The sequence below is a fragment of the Aphelocoma coerulescens genome, chromosome 21, assembly GCF_041296385.1.
Source record: "Aphelocoma coerulescens isolate FSJ_1873_10779 chromosome 21, UR_Acoe_1.0, whole genome shotgun sequence".
Classification (NCBI taxonomy): Eukaryota; Metazoa; Chordata; class Aves; order Passeriformes; family Corvidae; genus Aphelocoma; species Aphelocoma coerulescens.
Genome location: NC_091034.1, coordinates 4,659,732 through 4,672,154, shown reverse-complemented (window position 1 = coordinate 4,672,154; position 12,423 = coordinate 4,659,732). Strand labels below are relative to the sequence as shown.

Below are 12,423 nucleotides of genomic sequence, written 5' to 3'. Positions count from 1 at the left end.
CCCACCAGAGGAAACCACCACTCCTTGAGCAGGCCCACAGTGGAAACAAAGAGCACAGAGCTATGTCTCTACACTGCATCACTGCTGGGATACCAGGCTTTCTCTTACAGAATTATTTTATGTTATTTCCAACTCAGACTCCTCCTAAATCTCTGATGTTAAGTCAGAGCACAACATCAGACAAGGCGGGTAACGCTAAGTATGTACGTCCCTCTCCCTTACCTTCAAAGTACTGCTACCCCCACATGCTCCTCAGCAGTGGAACCAGGCAGAAAAACAAGAAAAAAAAATCCCACTGAGGAAAGGATGAGGGCTCCTGGCATGAGAAGATGTCTGTGCCATCAGCTCTGGCTGAAGATGGGACAAGCAGGGACAGACAGATTAAGGGATTTGCCAGAGCTAATGACACAGACAACTTTCCACTGACTTCACTAGGCTTTGGACCAAATGCCTGTACAAAGAGCTGCACTCAAGAGCTATCAAGAAGCTTAATTCATTAGCATCTTTAAAGTCCTTTTAGATCCTGGAGTGAAAGGCTATCAAAGTGCAAAGTCATTTTATTAGTGATAACAGTCTAAGAACAGCAAGTTGAATCCTTCAGTCTAAAGCCTGACAGGACAAATGGGTTTGCAAGACAAAGATGCCACAAAGTCCTAAGAGATTAAAACTTCCTTGCATAAACTTTTACTAGACACTAGTTTTCTAAGATTCCCTTCAACTCCACAAATTCTGATGGTAATTGGTAATATTCATGCAGCAGGATGGACCCAAACCCACTGAGGGAAAGCAGGAGGATGTAAAGGCTACTGCAGCCCCTGAAAGCTCTTGTTGGAGTCGGCAGAGCTCACATGCTCAGTGTGCTGTGTCAGGACCACAGGGACCCCACAGCTCTGAATTCCTCCCATCCTCTTAGGAAGCAGAAAAAGAAGTTGTCACGGGCTCTTTGCACGTGGTTCTCCAAAATTATACAGGGGAATGGCTCCCAGGCAGTGTGAGAGGACACGAGGCAAGAAGCTGGCATGGCTGCAGGTTGGCCTTGCATGCCGACACTCTTCTCCAAAATAAAATCTCAAGCCTATAAAAACATTGGCAGCAGGCGCCGGAAGATGCACAGTGTACTCTTCTATCGTTTCGCTGGTGGAATAGACTTCATCCTGTTCCCTCTGGCCCCAGATCAAGCACAGCTCCTCACAGGAATTTTCCATTATCCTGTGGCAAACACACCAGGGCAATCTGGCCGCTTAACCAACTTACACTCTGACCCCCTCTCTCCAGCAGCAGCGAGGTCTTGCATAAACACAAGCCATTTCTCGTAGGATGCACCAGTTCCAGCACCACAGCCCAAGTGAATTGGGGCTGGAATTCCCAGGCTGCCTGACAGAACTACAGTGGGGCAATGGAGACATCATTAGTCTTCTTTGCTCCAGCTCTGCCCTGCTGGCAGACCCTGCTGTCCCGCATTCGGAGTTGCTGAGTCCCTAATTTATTTCCACAGCCCAACAGACTCAAAACCAGGGGAAGTATGGAAGCTCTCAGCAACCCTCCTCTGTTTCTACTTCAGTAAATCCTTTCCTTGCCCTGCTTTTCTACTAGGCTGCAAACTCCTCTCCAAATCCATACAGCCATCACACCATTGCTCACAGCTGGATCTCCATATGAAAGGCACAGTGAGTGCCAAATTCACCCCTTAGGAGCTCAAAGGGGAGCATCTCCATGACTTCAGCTCCCATCCTCAGGCAGAGGGGTTCAGGAAATGCATTGCAAACCCCACAGCATCTTTGTGGACACAGGGATCCACTAACACAAGTGTCCTTGAACCACCAAGGAGCAGGAACCCCCCTGGCATCACGGGGTGGTGCGAAGGGATTGCCCGAGGTGCGCTCATGGCACTGATAAATGTACAGAGCTTATCCTGACATTCCCTCTGCCACATTTCTTTGCTCAAGAAAAATGTTCGGCATCTCCTTATCCCTGCTCATTTCTGATGTGGTTTCTACTTTCCCCAGGGTCACAGGCAGTGACAGGCATCCCTGAGGCTTATTTGTGTTTGGAGGCATCTGCTAAAGCAGGGAGGGTTGAAGGAGTCTACAGTAAGAAGGAGCCACCGAAGAGCACTGTGGTTTCCGTGGTAGGGGTGACCAAGTGACTAAAAATCATTTGGTTTATTCCCTCTTCCGAGAGATCTGGTCTCCAATAATGCAATGGCTCAGCTCCAGTAACACCATCTCTCCCAGCAGCATGGTTCACATTATCTTGGACAAGGCAGAAGGCTGCAACTCCAGAAACACATGCTTAATTACGCTGCAGCAAACACGCCACCTCACTCGGTCTGCTTTGCAGGGGAGGGGGAACACTGGGATGTTTCACCCCCCCGACATCCACACCCAACTCCTGACAGCAGGTGCCCACTCTGTGCCCTCAGCCACCACACCCCTTCACTAACGGGTCTGGAAACGAACTAAAAAAGCCTTAAGCCTGCAAACAGCTTTTGTACCAGGGAGAGACCAGAATCGCTGCCAGCTCTGCGGGAGAGGGAGAGCAGAAACCATCCCCAGCACAGGGACAGTCACACAAAGGCCACATTGTCCCACACTGCAATTAACTCCAGGCGAAAAAAAAAGGCCAAGGCTTTCCAATTGTGAAGGGGCAAGGCTTTTCTAGGACATATCCAGCAGACGGCAGGTCCCTGCCCTGCAACGTGCAGGATATTGCTTGTGCACCCAAAAAACCATTTAGGGTACAGACCCCCATGGCACTCGGTGCTGCTGTCTGCTCAAGGAGCTGAACTTTCAGTGTACCACCCCCAGGCGTCTTTCTAATATGAGTTTTACAGGGGAAACAAGATCCAAAGGCTTTCAAAGCCTCTTTACAATTTGTCAGCACTTTCCTCAGGCTGGAAGGGATGAAGTTGTTGGGAATATCATGAAACAAGTGCCACATCACCTCTTTGAAACTCAAATAGCAAGAGACCACATCAAGTCTTCAAATATTAATCTGTACTTACCAACTAATCAGCACTGACAAAAATAACCCATCTAATTATCAGAACACTACCACCTAAATAATGAATTATATGCCTTATTAAAAAGTATAATAGATTAGAGGACGTGAAACAATTGCAATTAGTAAAACAAGAAACGCTGAGAAACAAAAAACCCTACAAGTGTGATCTGAATTGTATAAATTAATGTTCCAAAATAGCGACTGATCTCCTCTAACACATCAAATGACAGGAACTTTTGAAGCCTATCACAAGTCAGTGAATGCAATTCACCTTAAAATTGCTGAAAACTCATATTAAGACATGGTCTTTGCTGCTCCGAGTGTTGCTTTGTCCATGACACATCCCCAGCCTGGGGAGGCTCGTTACTGGGAGCAAGCCCACTTCTGTGCATGTAATTGCTTTGTTAGGAGGGGAATGGGGTGGGGGACAGGGATGCTGCATAGATAACAGCCAGGGGAACAAGGGATGCCTCCAAGCACTCAACACAGGAAGCATTATCAGTTTTCCTTTAATATCACGGGGCCCCTCGCTGCTGCACGTTAACCAGGCTCAGCCCCTGCCCTACATAACAGCACGAGGTGGGGAGGGAGGTGAGGGACACACTCATTAAACCTGTCCCTCACTGCCTTTGGTCCAGCTTTTCATCCCACGTGTGCCCTCATGGACATTGGGCATTTCCCCATCCCAGGACTACTCAAGCCTATGCTTTTGGTGAAACATTCCCCAGTACCATGTTTAGCCCTTTGCTTATTGAACCTGCCATTGTTACCAGCACAACACACAGATCTGAGAGAGGGCAGGGTTAGATGGGATATTGGGAAGAAATTATTGGCTGTGTGGGTGGGGAGGCCCTGGCACAGGGTGCCCAGAGAAGCTGTGGCTGCCCCTGGATCCCTGGAAGTGTCCAAGGCCAGGCTGGATGGGGCTTGGAGCACCCTGGGATAGTGGAAAGTGTCCCTGCCCATGGCAGGGGGTGGAATGGGGTGAGCTTTAAGGTCCCTTCCAGCCCAAACCATTCAGGGATTTTGTGATCTTTGCAGAGATTCTATGACAGATGTCCATGGTCTGCAAGATTCTCCAGGTCTTCAACCCCCCTCTGCAGTCTTCAAACACCAAAGGGTGAATAAATCCCAAAAATGCCGTTGGCTTTCTTTTTTTTCACCAGAACTACTGCTGTTCCATCCTCTGCAATATTTACCTTTCCAGGGCTTTAATGCTTGCTGCAGTCCTGACACCACTCAGCTGCAGAGCACACTTCTAATTGTACCCCAAGGTATAGCACAGAGGAAAAAATGTAGCACAAAAAGAAACCAAAAAAGCTTTAGAGAAAAAAAAACCCAAATTGTTGATTGCAAAATACTTTTTAAATAAATAAAAGAAATCTCAAACTCTGCATGTCTTTGAGCTGGTACAATAGCACCTGAACAAACGTCATTGATCTTTAAAATAACATCCTCCTTCCAACCAAGAAGAAAGATGATGAAATTCTTCTTCAGTTTAAAACAGCCTTTTAATAACCTGAGTGCTGTTCATGTGGACTAGAGGTTATGACAAGGACAGAGTAACTCACTTCCTGCTCAAAATTAGTTTTATTTAGCTCAGCCCTCAATAATTATTGCCATTCCTTGTAAACACACTCCCAAATGTCTCCCTCCAATAACCTGCACCAACTTAAGGGAAGAAAAAGAGGCTTTCGGTTAAACTGTCCCTTGTAGTGGTCAGTACATTGTAACTCACAGCTGGGTTTACAGCATTTTTCTCCTCATAGATAATCAACAGGTACCTTTATTAAAATAAAGCATTTTTGATTTACTATTCTAGCTTACTCCACCTTTCAAAAGAGGTTTTCCCTCAAAAGAATGTGTTAACACTTCACACAAAAATATTTTGCATCTGAGCTCACTTTGAAGGGAGAGTTTCAGCTGGAGACAATTAGGAAGGTCAGGAATACAACCCAAAGAGCAGAGAGGAGGGGATGATGCACGGGCAGGGGCCGAGACCCTGCTATACATTAATTTAACTTGGAGCATGAGGCTGTTGACACCAAAGCCTGGAACTGGTGGGGCACTTAGAATCTCACATAGGAATGCTTGGATGTTTAGATCCTTCAAGAGAAACGAGTCAGCCTTTAATTCAGGCATTTTGCATTATGCTAGAAAACATTTTCAATTCAAGCTAAAAATGTACAACCTCTTGCCTACTTGCAGCTCTGCCACTGAGTGTGTCAATGCATGGGAAAGAGAAAATGACTGGAGAAGAAGTTAACTCTAACCCAAGGTGAAGCCAAGTTGTTTGTTTTCATTACTAAAACCCACAGAAAAGAAATGCAAAACATGAAGCAGCCCAAAGCCAACGGTGAAATTCACATTCAGTCGGAGGATTTTCTGAGGGTAAATGTTTGTTTTTATCCCAGTGCACTTAGGTCAGCTTGAATTTATGTTAATACCATCAACAGAGCAGTGCCAAAATACTCAATGCCTGACAACCTGTGGGTTAGGGGTTGTTTTAAACTATTAATTTGTCCTAAATGTAATCACCCAGTACTGCCCCTTTCACACTGCACACCAGTGTAAAGTCTGCAGCAGCTACAGTAACACTGATTTTGGCCACAATCCTTGGACACTGCAGACAGCCCAACACCCTCATTTTTTCTAAGAATTATTTTCTTACTAAATCCCCAATCTCTACATTTTTGCCAGCTACCACAAGCACGGTGGCATTTGCTTCCCAGTTTGCCATCCCTCGCCTACCTTTCCATCCTAAATCACTGTCCTGCCCGATGCTAGCAACACTAAAGTTTATCACCAGTTGTGAATTTAATTAACATGTTGTTTCTCCCTTCAACCAGATCATTAATGGAGTTGATAAATCAAATGTGCCACTGTACTCCATAACAGTGGATTTGTGATATTCCCCAGAGGTCAGAGGCCACACAAACCGAGAGATGAAATACACTGAGACATAAATACAGCGTCCTCATCTGCGGCAGTCGGATACAATCATACTCCAGTGATGGGAGCATTATGTAAGAGAACTTTGTATCTGGCCTCTTCCACAGAAATGCCACGAGACCAATACAGAAAAACAAAAGCTGGCTGACAGTCCATTTCATACATTGCTTCTCATTCTCCTTTCATTTGTGCTGCCAGGTCAGTAATATTTACTTTTGTTTCATCAGAGCTTGGGTAGAAAAATACCACCAGGGCAGTATTTTTATTTATTTTAAATTAAGGATGGAGATTAAAATGGGGAATGCTCTGATTGTTGTCCTTGAAACTGTTTGGTATCTTTTGCCCCTTCTCATGAGAATTGGCTAGATGGGGCTTGGAGCAACCTGGTCCAGTGGAAGGTGTCCCTGCCCACGGTAGGGGATTGGAATTGGATGATCTTCAAGGTCCATTAAAACCCCAACCAATCTCTGATTCTATGATTGAGCTGGTCCCCACATGCTTACCCAATGCACATCACACACGGCCCCTGGCATTAATGAAATCATTAACAAAAGAAAAGTATCATGAGGTTGTGATGAAAACAAAACCCCAAAGCAACACAGATAGCTACTGTCCACTTTGGAGCAACCTGTCCAAACCAGCCCCACAAGAGTGAGCCTCAGTGTCCACCACAGATATCCAGCATGGCAACACCTGTGACCTGAGCACCCGTCTATGGCCCAGATTCCTCAGCTACCTGGTGCATAGGGTTTTGCACAAGTAGCAGCTATCAGAAAGCATCTTAGAAATTAATAAATGAAAACAACAAACCTTGTCCCTCTGCAATCACGTGGCTTGACTTTTATTTCTACTTTTCTCTCAGGATTGTACTGAGCAGCCTCTGGCTGAGGAGAAGGTCCCAGCTCTGAGAGCAGCAGCAGTGAGGAAGGTTCCCATGGTGAGCCGATTGAAATGCTAATGAACAGGGCAAGGCTGGGTTCATGCACCCGACAGCACTCACCTCCTCACCGCTTTCACCTGGAGGGCCTCAAAGATCAGGGTTCTGGATGTAGGTCACAACCCCAAAACCCCAAGAAGGTCGCAGTGGATGCTCCGGGACACCAAGACTTGGCAGAAGAGGCGCTCCCTGAGCGGGTCAGGGAGGGACACTGGGCAAGGAGCAGTGCTGGGAACACCCTTGAGGAACCAACCCTGCTTGCAGGCACCTCCAGATGCGATTTGACGCAAGCACAACAGGGCAGCCTTTCCCAAACACAGCCCCAGTTACACTTAAGTGGCGATGTAGCCGTGGGGGGGGAGATTAAAGTGATGGGTGGGATCATCTCGCCCGCTGCCCTGGCTCACACGACAGTCAGTGGGAAGAGACCAGCACCCCCTGGGGACTGCATCTCCTACTGGGATGTCTGAAGCGTCTGGGGAGAAATGCCCTCCGGAGGAGCCGGTCCCTCCCCGTGCCCGCGCCGACCAGCCCGGACGAGCCCTGCACCTGCCCGAGGGCTCGGCTCCGGCGTGACGAGTCTCGCCGTGGGAGCCCTGCCAAGCTTCGAGGGCTTCGCAATTAACTTTCACAACAAACCGAAGCCTCAAGAGCTTCTAATCTCCAAATAAGTAGGAGATGTGGGTCCCCGCCAAGGCTTTTGTGCCCTGGTTTATCGGCGAGGCGCTGATAAGGACCTCGCTGCTCTGTGTCTGACTAAGCACAGCCACACAACGGCAGCTCCAGTTATCCACCTTCATTTCCACAGCAGGAGAGCCGGGAAAGGCACGGGGTAGCTGTGCAACAGGTCAGAACACAGGGAACGTCCGCTTAGCAGTGCAGCCTTGTGCAAATAAGCTTGAAAGAAATGCTGAAGAGCAAAGATGAAAATTCCTGCACAGGTACCATCCTCTGCAAAAATCTGGTTGTGCTGTTCTCTATCCTAAAAAAAAAATTAAAAAACAAACTATGAAACACGCATATACATTCAAGATTTCATCACAAAGTAGCTGATCTTCCCTGCCAGCCATCAGTTACAAGGTGAAATAATTGCCAAAACAAGTCCGGGCTTGCCTGAATAAACAGGCAGGAAGGAAATTGCTGTGTGCAGATCCCAGCCCGGCAGGATCCTCATCAGGATTCTCTGTTGGCAACAGCACTTGTCACACAGACAGACACCATGCTCGTGCCTGCGGAGTTCAGCGCCTGACCAGCACCTCATCGTGATAATACTTTTAATAACAGCCAGAACAGCTCTCCTGTGAGTAACGCAGCTCTCCCGCACGCCTTTCCTCTCCCCGGGGAATGGAGACGCTGCTGCAGCAGCACACGAGCACACATGCTGGCCTCGGCTTTACCCAGCAGTATTTTGGGCAAAATTCAGAAAGAATTGGCTATATATTGCCCAGGACAATTCTTTGGCATCCTCCTTGACTTACTTCGAGCCTCAACCATTGCATCTGTGGTAGCCTATGCCTCCTCTTCCCACCCTTGTTCCCTGACAGACTGGAATAAAGAGAAACCTTTGTATTTTTACCTATATTCAACGTTCTGTAGCAGTTTATTTTCCTTACCATTTTTTACTAATTTTCAACTATGAAAACTTTTTGGTGTTACTAATTACCAACTTAATCCTGCTTTCCTAATGACATGTACGCAGATTTACCATAAGATCAGAGCAGCTCTGCTAATCAGGGATAAACCCAATGTACTAAAGAGGGTTATACTTTAATATTAGTCTTTCCTTTTGGTCTAATTAATGGTATTACCCTCTAAACTGTGCACACACACTTAGGAAGAGATGATGAAAAAGTGCTACAAAGGAACCAGAATATATTAAATAACTTCCTGCCAGTTACCTCCAGCACTATGTCCATCTACTTGTAGCCAACAATATCCATCTCTCTTCTTAGTCAAGATACTTGGTTTGATAAGTGGCTTTGGCCATTGATATAAAAAAGCATGAGCAAAATTATCTTCAGAGTATCACTCGATTTTTCTGCTTCTCCTCTCCTCACCAGATTGCCACATCAACGCTCATTTGCTGATTCAAGTCCAGGAAATATGAAAAACATCAGTGCAGAATAAGCTTGTAGTTACATCGTCAGAAACAACTGAAAATGAATTAGCAAATGAGAGCTACCTCACAAAAACTGCAGTTCAGCAAAATATCCCCCAATTTGGAGTCTTTATGTACAGCTGCAACTAAAAGGAACCGGAATAAATCACAGCAAGTCTTCAAGGCTTGGATAATTTTCCTTGAGAGGATACAAAAGCTCAGCTGCTCCCAGCTCGGAGGATCCAACACCAACATTTTTGAAGGCATCTGGGTGACTTCCAGCACCCAGCTAAGGTGACACTGGGCAGGGTTCTTGCAGCGGGTATCCCAACCCAACAGCCAAAGCCCCTCAACTTGTGTCTTGACAATGGACAGGTCCCTGCAGCCACACAGGGGCCTCTCCAGCCTCACACTGAGGCTTGACCCACACTGTGGGAAAGAACTGGATGAGGTCACCCATGTTCCCACAGGTGTCTCAAACCAAATTCTCTTAGTCCTAATCCTGACCCACCTCCTGGTGTAAGGATGGTACCAAAGGGTGGAAACAACCCTTTGAAATTATAGGAACCTTGGCAGCAGCACCAAATCCCATGTGCGCAAGAAGCAGGTGGATCAGCAGGTTTATAAGGGTCCTAAAACAGGTACAGCCCTGCAAATTTACATCTCAAGGGTATAAATACTGCTTTTACTGCTCCCAAGGCTACTCATAAAGGGTCTCACCATGAAGGATATACTGGATTTCTGCCTGCACAATATTCCCATCCACCGGAAAACACAGCCGTGCAAAACCAGGTTTAGCTGAACATCGTGATGAGGTCAAAGGCATCCATGCTGACATCACAGTATGGACAGGCTGTCACCGACAGCTCAGCCAGCTCTGCTCCTCTGATATTATCTGCGTCGTTTATCTGCCAACAAGCACAGTTAATGCTTATCTGAGTATGGGGTTTTAATCCTGCAGGGTGGTCATTACCACGGTATTGTCACGCTAATTAACAGGTAGAGCTCTCATGGCTTTTTTATGCATGTTTCCCCAACCAAAATAAAACAAATATAAAGTAATCACAATCACACCCCCTGATTTTGCATCAGGCTATTTCCAGGACCTACAGTCGCCCTGGTCCATGGCAGTCCAACCCCGGCAGCAGAGGAAACACTACAGCCCACAAACCACAACAGCATCAAAAAAAACCCCAGCCCAAGATAATACAGCTCCATTTAAACAGGAAAAAAAATCTTAAAGGAACTGACAAGGTATTCAAACCTCTTTAGTAAAGTGCTTTCCATTAATCCTGCCACATGTGAAATGCTGAATCAAAGATGTTCGGTAAATGTGCCTATCAGAGGAATTACACCCAAAATCAAACTGTTCCCTAATGAGTGCACTCAGAAATGACAGTGATAAGCAGGGCATAGGAGATGTGTTAAATTACATAATTTACCAAAATATGCTGGAAATGATGCATGTCCAAGGAGGAAAAGCACATAAAAAGGACCTCTGCAGAGGTGGTGAAATACTAAGTGCTTTTTTGAAGCTTTGCCCTGCCTGAAAGGAACAGCAGATGGTTCTCGGTGCCATGCTCGGAGCGCCCTCGGCAGCTGTCTGGGGCCACACGCTCGTCCTGGGAGCCACGGCCGCTGCAGACCTTTACACAACTCCAGCAAAACCTGAGCAGCTTGTGAGCAACTTCTGGGACCGTGAGTGAGTACCAGAGCTGGAGCGAAGCCAGGCAACGACAAGGGCATGAGAACGTGGGCAAGCAGGGCAAGGTGGCAGCTCCTAAGCCCTGTTCCAGCACGCCCTGTTCACCCCCTTCTCTGTCTTTGATGCCTGTGCACTCAGCAGCTCCTAAACTGGGGCAGACAGCGCTGGGCAGCGAGCTGGGGACGTGCCCACAAGGGGACCTTGGGACCAGCTGGTGACAATCCACTCAGCTCCTCTGTTCCCAGGCTCAGTCCCAGCTCTGCTTCACCCAGCAGCAGCAACAACCCCCCAAAAGCACCCGTGCACAGCAGCATCAGGACACCAGGGCCTTGCAGGAATCCGTCCTGAAGCCAACACAACCGCCTGGGCACCTTCTAGTTAAGAAATCCTGCAAAGTCCGCTTATATTACAACGTGCTGCCCCAAACAAGAACTTTTTGATATTAAATACAGCTTTTTCACTAAATAGGTGGCCTTTCTGTGGTTTCTCTATGAGCTTTATATTTTTAAAGGTTTGTTTTTTCTTTTTCCTCCCACAGGAGCTGCACAGCTTTAGCCTCACCACCTCCCTCTGCTTTTCATGGAAATTTAAGAACCCCATTAATCAGCCCTCTCACCCTGAGCTGTCAGTTCTGGACCTCTCTTGACCGCGAAAGGAGATCATGCAGGAAACTAAAGCTCATTTGAGCAAACCCTGTGTGGCTTTAAAACAAGCTCCCTACCCAAGGATGACAAAAACGATCTTTGCAGATTCAATTACACGATGCAAATGTGGTGGGGAGCACACCGTGCCTCCACCTGAAATGGTTCCCCCACTCCTGCCTGAGCCATCACTCTGGCAGGGAAAAAAAAGATAAATTTGGGCAAAGCCATTTAGCAGCCTTGGATATACTATAGGGGATGTAAAAGGTCAAGGAATTAATGTTAAGAATCTGTACTGGATAAAACAACAGGTTTTGCCTGAGCAGATAATGCAATAATTGATGAACATAAAAGCAAATAATTGGGTGCATTTAAGGCTAGAACAAACAATGATGAACACACAGAGAGAATATCTTACCATCACAGGATGAGGAATCTGTTTTCTGAATGTGCTGCTGTTACATAAAATCACACAGAGATGTTGTTCGGCTTCAAGGAAGAATCAAAAGCTCAACAATTAACTCCGAGCTGGGCTCTGCTCATTCTCACACCCTTGTTGAGGAGTCACTCCAGTGAAACACTGCAGAGGGACAGGGCTCCAAGATGAAAACAGATCCCCCAGGGTCCCCTCCGGCAGCACTGCTGTGCCCAGGCTGTGACAGCCCTGCCTGTGCCCTCCTGCCTTCCACCTCAGAGGGCAGCTGCTCTTCAAAACACAGCTGCATTTGGAGATTTTCCTACTGAAAATCTCAGTATGGTCCACTAAAACCTTTTCAGCAGTCCTCCAGGTTTCTTCTAACATGTTATTTTTCCCCTCCTGCAGTTTAAGGGAGCATCTAGACCATCTAGATCTTTAGCATCAAAAGTAAGTTGCTCAAAACTATTCCTCAAATCAATTTGCTTTGCTTTCCACCCACAATAGAGCAACTCTCCCTGGAAAACAGGCGAACACTTCCTGTGCTTGTGCACCTGCAGCAAATTTTGACCCACAACCGTATCTTACAACAATTGGAAATACCCTGAAAAAAAAAAAAACATTTTATGATGGGAGGGCAGAGACCACTCAAACCAGCAGAATCTTACAAAT

At 46.8% G+C, this 12,423-nt stretch overlaps 1 protein-coding gene across 3 annotated transcripts in view; it reads right to left on the bottom strand.

Annotated features, from left to right (window-relative positions):
* The window catches only part of LOC138121350 (kazrin), an 85,406-nt gene that overhangs the window by 64,309 nt on the left and 8,674 nt on the right, over positions 1-12,423 (bottom strand). The window contains exons 2-3 of one of the 3 annotated variants that reach the window (XM_069034790.1): positions 9,711-9,898; positions 6,766-7,874 (exon numbers count right to left, since the gene is read on the bottom strand). The exons of 1 other annotated variant lie outside the window; for it this stretch is intronic. The gene's annotated coding sequence lies outside the window, so the exon portion shown is untranslated. The remainder of the gene's footprint in view (positions 1-6,765; positions 7,875-9,710; positions 9,899-12,423) is intronic. One more of the 3 variants, XM_069034791.1, reaches the window with a different exon arrangement.